The sequence below is a fragment of the Tupaia chinensis genome, unplaced genomic scaffold, assembly GCF_000334495.1.
Source record: "Tupaia chinensis unplaced genomic scaffold, TupChi_1.0 Scaffold000493_1, whole genome shotgun sequence".
NCBI lineage: Eukaryota > Metazoa > Chordata > Mammalia > Scandentia > Tupaiidae > Tupaia > Tupaia belangeri.
The window spans coordinates 942,941-952,696 of NW_006160005.1; positions in this window are offsets into that span (position 1 = coordinate 942,941).

Consider the following 9,756-nt stretch of genomic DNA (forward strand, 5'->3'; position numbering starts at 1 on the left):
CAGACAGAGTAAAGGGACCCTCCTTAGAAAGGAGCCCGAGGCTGGCGGAGGCTTCTGCAGGGTGGGATCCCACCTCCCTGAGTTCCACCACCTGCCAATTTCCAGCCTGACTTTTCTCCTTGTGTTTTTAAAAATGTTTGTTTATTTCTCCCACTGGAGAGACAGACAGAGAATGACAGAGAGAGAGAGAGAGAGAAACAGAGAAAGAGAAAGAGAGAGAGACGGGCACTCTGATAAGGCCCAGTAGGGTCGTCAAGCTGCCACCCACCCCCAGTTTTCAGGTTTGTTCTTGGTGTAGACAGGGAGACTGGAGTGTGAACCAGGGACCCCTTCCCAAGTGCTTGGGCATCGATCTACACAGCAGGGCGTGGCATCCCCACTGTGCCAACCTCTAGCTCCCTCCTTGTTTTATTTAACACCCATGATGTCTCGGCGCTGCGCCCCTCGCCTTCCCCAGCTCCAGCCGCTCGCTATTTTCACACCTCCCGGTGCCCCGGCCCCGGCGCCTGAGTCAGTGCTTAGTAATTAATTTGGCGTTTCAGAATGGTCAGCGGGCTGGATAATGGGCGCATTCATCCCGCGGGCTAATCTGAACAGAGGTGGGAAGAAAGGCTTTCACAGACAGAAAATGCCATTCGCCGAGCGCTCAAAGGGGCTGTCACTCCCAGAATAAATCGCCGCCGCGCCCGCCGGCTCCTCTGGCCCTTTCCATACCGCCCCGGCCCGCGCCGCGGACCCGCCGGCCTCGGGCTCCGGCGGACCCGCCGGCCTCGGCCTCCGCCGCCGGGAATCACTCACTCGAGTGCCTTCGACGGGAAAGTCGGGTGAGAGCGGAACCCAGGCAGGGGCCGAGGGGAACGCGGAGGCAGGGGGCGCGGGTTAAGACCGCAGGGGACAAAGAGATGGATTAGAAAATCAAACGCTAGCCTAGAAGGTTGCGCGGCGAATTGGAGGCGCGGGCGTTGGCACCGGGGCTCCCGGAGCTTCCGTCCAAAACCTCGCCGTGGGCACGAGGCCCCGCGCGGCCCAGAGACGTCCGCAGCGTGCCCGAAGTCACACAGCAAGCTTTGGGATCTCCCTACTTGTGAATGGAAATCAGCGCCCCAGCACGGGGTGGGGGTAGAGACAGAGCTCGGGGTAGTGCAGTCCCCACCTGCGCCAGACTTTTCATTCTGGGTTCCCAGGAGGAGACCAGGCACCTTCCGCCGCCTCCGGTTCACCAGCCCTGGGGGCCGCCTGTGGGCGTCAGCGCAGCGGGTGACGCCGGCTTTATCATTTGACCCTTCTCGAGCAGGGTCGCCTGGAGTGTCGGCCACAGCAGGGTACCGGACTGAGTGCTGGGGCTTCTCCTGGCGGCGCCCCCTGCCACCTAGTGCCAGATCGTGCGCTCCAGGGGCAGCCCAGCCCTGTGGACGGCGCACCGACAGCGCCCCCTGCAGGGCTGTGGAGCCTCCTAGCGTGCCGTGCTGGCTGGACTCTCCAGGATGAAGCTCCAGGGGCTCAGTTTCCCCGCTGTCAGTGCTGGGCCGCGTGGCCATGGCACAGGGCAGAGCTGGCTGTGGGCTCTCCTGTCCAGCGGGACCCTCGCGTGGAGCGTAGAGAAAAAGGCACTTGCGCTGACCTTGGCTGGGTGGAGAGGCTGGAATGGCGAGGGGAGCAGTTGGCAGGAAAGGATGTTTCTGGAATGGCCAGATAGGTGTCCCAGGCTGTATAGGGAAGATCGAGTCCCAGGCCTTTCCCTGACTTCTGAGTGGCGGTCACTCCTCCCTTCTGAGTCTCAGCTTCCTTATTTGCACAAGGTTAGATGAGATCACATGCGGCCACCAGCGCCAGGGGCTCTCAGGAGAAGGATCCCACACCCCACACCCCCCACCGCAGCCACCAATCCTGCTGCTCGCTCTCCTGGCATCTCCCCAAGACTTCACCAACACCGCTCCTAGGAGCTCTGGTGGCTCCCAAGAGTTTTCTCAGGGTGCCTCCACTCACCCCTTGCTGCTTCTGGGTTTTGATACCCAACCTTCCTTGAAACCAGCTTTCTTTTTCTTTTTCTTTTTTGGAGAGGTTTTTGCTATAGGGCATGTGCGCTTGCCAGAAAGACAGAAAGAGACAGAGAGACAGAAAGTGAAAAATCCCCTCCCCCCAGGGGGGATGGCCACGCCGCAATTCCCTTCTCCTCCATTCTCCTCTGGGGATCTTGGGCACGCACGCACACCCGCCCAGCTTGAGTTTAAGCCACTGGGTCCGAGACTCAAACGGTGGTCGACTACATGGGAGTCCAGTGACATAGCCATTAGGCCAACTGCTAGTCCCCAAACTGGCTTTCTAAGAGCTGAATCCAGGCATTGTACAGAGGGTGGTACTGAGATTCTGGAGCCATTGTACAGACCGTGAAACTGAGACCAAAGTGAGTTGCCGGGCCCAGCTAGTTAAAGGGTTTGACCCAGCGTGGAGTCTCTGGCTTGGGTAGTGAATGTCCTACTCTGGCAATCAGACAAGCCTGGCCCCATTTCCTGACAGAGCTTCCCTAGGTCTGGAGAGGGGGTGCATTTTAACTCATTATTTTCCCTTATTTATTTTAGAGAGATTTTTGCTATAGGGTGCATGTGCTCGCTGGAGAGACAGAGACAGAGAGACAGAAAGAGAGAAATCACTCCCCAGGGTGGATGGCCAAGCTGCAATCCCTTCTCCTCCATTCTCTCGGGATGTTGGGCACAAACGCACATGCGTCTGGTGTGAGTTTTAAGTTGCCAGGTCCAGGACTTGAATCGTGGTCAACTATGTGGGAGTCCAGTGACATAACCGCCATGCCATTTGCTGATCCCAGTTTTCCCTTATTCTCAATAGCAAGTGGGGTGAACCCATGTAAGAGTGTGTGTGTATATGACAGAGACAGAGACAGAGACAGAGAGAAACACTCCACAGGGTCTGGTCACACCGCAATCGCCTTCCTCCAGTCCTCCAGCCCGTGGGATCCTGGGCACTGACCAGCATGTCCAGTGTGTTTCAGGCTGACTGGGCTGGGGATTCGAACTGCAGATCCCAGTGTAGATGTCTCTGTGGGCACATTCCTGCAGTGCCATGGAATGCTTCATTTAAACAAGCTTGCCTCTGAATACTGACATGGGGGTACAGGCACCACGTTGAGGGCAATTCAACCCAACTTGGGTTCTTTCTCCAGCAGCGCCTTCTCTCCAGGACCATGGGCCCTCCCACTCTCCAGGGCTCATATTCAATCTGTAGGAGTCTTTTCTGTCTCCTCCCTAGACTGGAGGCCATAGAGGTCTCTCTCTAAGAGAGATCTTGAGGCACCCCAGAATATGTAGCCAGGGAGAGAGCAGAATGGGGGAGCTGAGCACCCAGTCAGATGAGAAACGGCCTCAGTGGGCCCAGGCTGACTGGATGTGGAGTCTGCAAACCTGGGGCCTCCTCTTACCAACTTGCTTTCACAGCTGGCCCTGACGCCGCACCGCAGCCCCCACACAGGCAGTACTAATGTACCCAGAGGCCCCTGTTAGCAAGGCAAACCTGCCCATGCCAGGGCCAGAGCAGCCAGCCATGGGGGACCCGTGCCAGCAATAACCCAGGTGTGAACTGTGGCCCAAAACACCCAGCACCTGCCCCTTTACCACGCTGGGGCACAGAGGAGAGAAGGTGTGAGGGTCAGGGGCGAGGGGAAGGCCTGGAATTACGAGGGAAAAGAGGGTAGGGAGCGGCCAAACAGAAGAGAGAAGCAGGCAGGGGAGGGGACGACGAGTCCCTATTTTTGTAAGCCATTTGTAGCTGCGGATTGTAAAACTGGGCAGGATTCTCTGGAGTAATTCATAGTGTTTGGACAAGACAAACATTGTTCTGCTTTAAACAAACCTCCAGAAAGGTCAGCTTGGTTCATCCCTTTGCTGCGAGTTGCTGAGACTATCCAGATGATGAGAAAATCAGATCTTAGCTGAGGGGGCCCAGGCAGGAGGCGTGGTCTCCGTGGCCCTTTGGATGCTGGGTGAGGACACCCAGTGTAGGAAGGGTCCTTGGCTCCCCTTGAGAAGGCCTGGCTCTGGGAGATGGGGGATGTGTGTGCACATGGCACAGATGATGTGGCGTGGTGATGCCGAGGGTCATCTGAGGTCTAGGCCAAGGCCCGCATGACCGGCAACATGTCTTCCTTATGCGGGTAAAGAATTAACCGGGAATGATGAATCAGAAATGCAGAACTGAATTAGCCCCATTAACCTTCGATTCAGATATGCTCCTGGGCAGACCAGCAGATGGCGCAATGGTTACATCACTGGACTCCCACGTAACTGACTGTGGTTCGTGTCCTGGACCCACCGGGTTAAACTCACGCCAGGCATGTGTACATGTGTGCCCAAAGCCTCAAGAGGAGAATGGAGGAGAAGGGATTGCGGTGTGGTCATCTCTCTCTGTCTCTCCAGCGAGCACACATGCCCTACAGCAAAACTTTCTAAAAAAAAAAAAAAAAGAAGATATGGTCCCGGAAACAAAAAATCTATGTCCCATACATCCCAGATGCCCGGGCTGGGCGCTTCTGTGTTCATTCAGGAACTGTGTACCAACCCCTGTGCTGGTGTGGGGGTTACAAGAGTGAACAAGAAAGATGCAGCACCCACTTGTAGGCCAGTCTGGCTTAACCCCCCTCCCTGTCTTCCCACAATTCCCTTCAGCCCCTCTGTCACCGCCATCGTCTTGTCATGTCCCTGAGCCAAGACTCGCCATCGCAGCTCCCAGACCTGGCTTGACAATGAGGAACTGCTCAGAAAGCATTACCTGCTATTACAATTAGGACTGTGATTATGAGATCTCATTCTTCTTTAAAAATAATTTTTTAAGGGCCAGTAGGAGGTTCAGGCGCTGGATCACACAGGGCTGACTCCATGGTTCAGGTCTCAGACCTGGTGGCTTGAAAATCACACCAGCGGTGTGTGTATGTGTGTGTGTGGGGGGGGTACCCAAAACCTCAACAGGAGAATGGAGCAGAAGGGATTGCAGAGTGGCCATCCCCTCTGGGGGTGATTTCTCACTTTTCCTTTCTCTTTCTGGTGAGTGCACATGTCCTATACCCAAAACTAAAATAATACTGCTTTTAAAAAATATTTATTTAATTAATTTATTATTATTATGTTTAATTTGACCAGAGAGTGAAAGAGAAAGTGAGAAAGCAAGCCACTAAGTCTGGGACTTGAACTGCAGTTGGTCATATGGAAGTCCAGCACCTTAACCACCGGTCCCAATAATACTTTTTAAAAGAATTATTTAATTTTAGGGACCAACAGTTGGCCTAATGGCTACGTCACTGGACTTCTATGTAATCGACTGCCGTTTGAGTCCTGAATCTCGTGGCTTAAACTCACACAGGGCACATGTATATGCATGCCCAAGATCCTAAGACGAGAATGGAGGAGAAGGGATTGCAGTGTGGCCATCCCCCCGGGGGGGTGATTTCTTGCTTTCTGTCTTTCTCTGTCTTTCTGGTGAGCGCACGCGCCTTATAGCAGAAACCTCTAAAAAATTATTTAATTTTAAATTTATTATTGTTGTTGTTGTTATTTTTAAAATAATTATTTATTTAATATTTGATTTATTCATTTTTAAATTTTAATTTGACCAGAGAGAGACACACAGAGAGAGAGGGAAAGTGAGAAAGCAAGCCGCCAGGTGTGGGACTTGAACTGTGGTCAGTCATGTGGGAGTATCCAGCACCTTAATCACTATGCCACCTGCTGGTCCCCTATTAGTTTTCATTTGCTACAGGACATGTGTGCTTATCAGAAAGAGACAGAGACAGAGAGAGAGGGAAAGTAAGAAAGCAAGCTGCCAGGTCCAGGACTCAAACTGCAGTCAGCCATGTGGGAGTCCAGCATCTTAATCACCATGCCACCTGCTGGTCCCAATAATACATTTTAAAAGTTTATTTGCTTTTTGCATAAGAGAGAGAAAAAAGAGAGACACACATCTTTAACAGAGCCCTTACATCACGATCCACCCCCTAGTCTCAGCCAGCTTGGATGGCAGCATGGGTCCCTCCCCCAGGAAGGGCCCAGAATGCAAAGCTAAGACCCCTCCCCTGTGAGTCCAGTTATGTCCCCACTGCCATGACCCAGCTCTGGGACTCCCTTCTTGTAGGATGTGCCTAACCCTGGGCTGAAGTGGATACTTTTTACCTGTATTTACCTATATTTACTATTCATGCTTATTTTCTTATCAATTATTAATAATTTATTGATAATGTATTATTGATGCTCACGAATGCCCAAGTCCAGTGTTCTGGAGTGCCAGTTGCCACTGTTTTGTACTCCAGGCATCCAGGGTGGGTTGCCCTCCTCTCAGGAGGGTATTGTCCCTACGCATATCCATGAAAGAAAGAAAGAAAAGGAAAGAGGGAGGAAGGAAGAAAGGAGGAAAGTAGGGAGGTAAGAAGGAAGTTTTTTTTTTTTTGGTAGGTTTTTGCCATAGGGCATGTGCACTCTCTAGGGAGAGACAGAGAGGAGGAAAGGGAGAATCACCTCCTGGGGGGATGGTCACACCACAGTCCCTTCTCCTTTCTCCTTTCAGGATTTTGGGCATACATGCACATGTGCCTGGTGTGATTTTCAATTCACTGGGTCTGGGTCTCGAACTGTGGTCAGCTGTGTGGCAGTCCAGTGCCTTACCATCTGCTGGCCTCTAGGAAGGGAGTTTTTTATCCTCATTATTTTAATGAGAAAGAGAATGGGCTAAGGAGGGACCGAAGGGGAGACATTTAGGGGTTGTTTTATGGTTTTTCCTCTTTATTTATGATAGAGTCCATGTGCATGCGCACGAGAGAGAGAGAGATGAACACTCTCCCCAGGTCTGGTCATGCCATGATCCCTTTCCTCCCATCCAGCGGCTCTTGGGTAGTTGAGAGTGTGCCGGGAACGTTTCAGGCTGAGCAGGTCAGGGATTTGAACTGTGATCACCATGTAGGACTTGGCTTCTCTAGAGCAGTGTGTTACCGCTGTGCCGTGGAGACGGCCAATGAGAGAGGCATTTTGACAGCGTCTTGCCCTTGTGATGCCCTGTGGCAGCCTCCTAGTCAGTAGGATTACAGGCATGTGCTACTGTGCCGGCCTGTTTAGGTTGGTGCAAGAACAGAGCCCAGGTCTCCCATGTGGCCCCAGCCTCATACACTTGGGCCCTCTTTTTTTTTTTTTCTTTCTTTTTTTTTCTTTCTTTCTTTCTTTTTTTGCTATAGGGTGCGTGCACTCGCCAGAGAGAGGCGGAGAGGCACAGAGAGGGGGGGAGCGCCAGAGAGAGGCGGAGAGACAGAGAGAGGCGGAGAGACAGAAAGCGAGAAATGACCCCCTGAGAGGGGGGGATGGCCACGCCGCAATCCCTTCTCGTCCATTCTCCTCTCAGGATCTTGGGCACACACACACATGCACCCAGTGTGAGTTTAAGCCACCAGGTCCAGAACCAGAACCACAGTCAATTACACTGGAGTTCAGCGACATAGCCATTACGCTAACTGCTGGTCCCCCGGGAGGCCCTCTTTCAAGTGCCACCAGGCTAGGCCTTTATCCTCATTTTTCAGAAGAGAAAGTGGATGTTCACAGCGAGGAAGTGATTTGTCCATTATCAGAATGTTTAGGGAGGGCACTGTGTACGACAACACAGTCTGAATGGTTGTCATGGGCCAGCACCACCTGCCAAACGCCTGCCAATAGGACTTGGAGCCGGGGTTCCTGGGAGTCCCTGTACCTAGGGGCTCATGCCAAAAGGTGGGCAGTGGCCCCCGTGGTTTGATCATGTCTGTTTGCCATCTACTCTCAGCTGTCACTTCTCAGGGCACCGGTTGCCGGTGTCACTCTGGGGGCTGGCACAGTGGCTCTCCTGCCGGACACCATGGATGAGGGAATCCTAGTTCTCTTACCGTGACTGAGTAATCCACACTCTTACCCAATCTGTTTGGAAGAAATGATCCAAGTCTGTTTTCATCCTGAATCAAGTCCTTTAAATTTCAGCCCGAGTGATGTATAATCCAGTAATACCTGATTTTACTGACATTTGGGGAAAATAAGCTGTTCCACGTAATTGATTTTTGCGGTTAGCAGAAGCTTACTCCATTAAGCATAGAAACTTTTTATGTAATCATTTTTCATGAAAAGTTTTTCCATCAAAATCATGATTTTTTTTTTTTCCACCTAAGTTAGCAGAATCGCATCTAGCAGGTGTTCCTAAGTCTGGCTGGCTGGATGACCCAACACCCGTTTCCGTGACTCACAGCCGTCTTTGGGGACATCAGCTTCCGGGCAATGTGCTCAGACTTCCTGGCCTCGGTTTCTTCGCCTGTAACCTGGAGAGTGTTGGACTGGGCCTTCTCTAAGGGCCGTCCCTCCTCTTCTCTAGGCTTCTCTCAGTCTCTTCCAAAGCGATGTCCTAGGGAATTCTAGGTGGTTACAGGACCCGCCCTACATCCCCGCGTGGTGGCTGGGAGGGATTCTCCTCTCGGCCATCACTTCTCGGGGCATCAGTGTTCAGCAGTAGCCTGTTCACGGAGAAATCTAGTCTATGGCTCTCTTGACCCTGAAGAATGAAAGGCACCTGGCTTCAATCTATAGACATGTCCCAGTGAAGGACGCCGGGTGTCCCCAAGGGCTGAAGTCTCTGGCTTTAGTTCTCTCGACTGCCTAGAAGATGGTTCACTTACTTCTGGACTGTGCTCTGGATTGTTCAGGGCATTGCCACCCTGCCTTCTCAAAAAGAGGTTTGCCTGTGGCCTCGTGGTTGGGGGGTGTCAGGTCCCACATGGCCAACCACGTGGTTCAAATTCTAGCCCCAGTGACTTGAAAACACGCTAGGTGTGTGTGTGCCCCAAACCCCGCAGGATGGAGAGGTGGAAGAGAAACATGGTGGTGTGACCAGGCCCAACTGAGGTGCCTTTGCCTCTCCCCAGCCTTTTCTCTGTCTCTCTCTGGCAAGTGCATGTGCCCTGTGGTAATGAAAAAAAGAAAGGAAGGGAGGGAGGTAAAGAAGGAGGGAAAGAAGGAAGGGAAAAAGGAAGAAAGGAAGGAAGGAGGAAGGAAGGAACGAAGGGAAGGGAGGAAGTTGCAGTACTGTGATACCCCTGGCAAGCACCTGACAAACACCTGTCACAGGCTTTGAACTCAGCACGGGAGGGAGATAAAGACCATTGAGATGCTGTCACTCTCCTTAAGGCGCTCTTTCTGTTCCTTTCCTCACCCTGAGTTTGCCTTTTATTTATTTATTTTAAGAGAAATTTTTCCTCCAGGGCATGTGGGCTTGCCAGAGAGACAGAAAGTGAGAAATCACTCCCCCACCACCACCACGCTGGGGATTAGCCACACTGCAATCCCCTCTTCTCCATTTTCCTTTTGGGATTTTAAGCTTACACGCACACACACCCGTCGTGAGTTTTAAGCCGATGGGTCTGGGACTTGAACCATAGCTGACTACGTGGGAGTCCAGCGACATAACCATTATGTCATCTGCTAGTCCCCCGAGCTTGCCTTTTAAGATTTGTGGGGGGTGAACCAGCAGATGGTGTAATGGTTATGTAGCTGGACTCCCATGTGGCCAACCACGGTTCGAGCCCTGGAATTAGCAGCTTGAAACTCATGCCTGTATGTGCGTGTGTGCCCACGATCCCAAGAAGGGATTGGATAAGAAGGGATTGTGGTATGGCCATCCCCCCGGGGAGTGATTTCTTACTTTCTGTCTCTCTGTCTCTCCAGTGAGCACATATGCTCTATATCAAAAAATCTC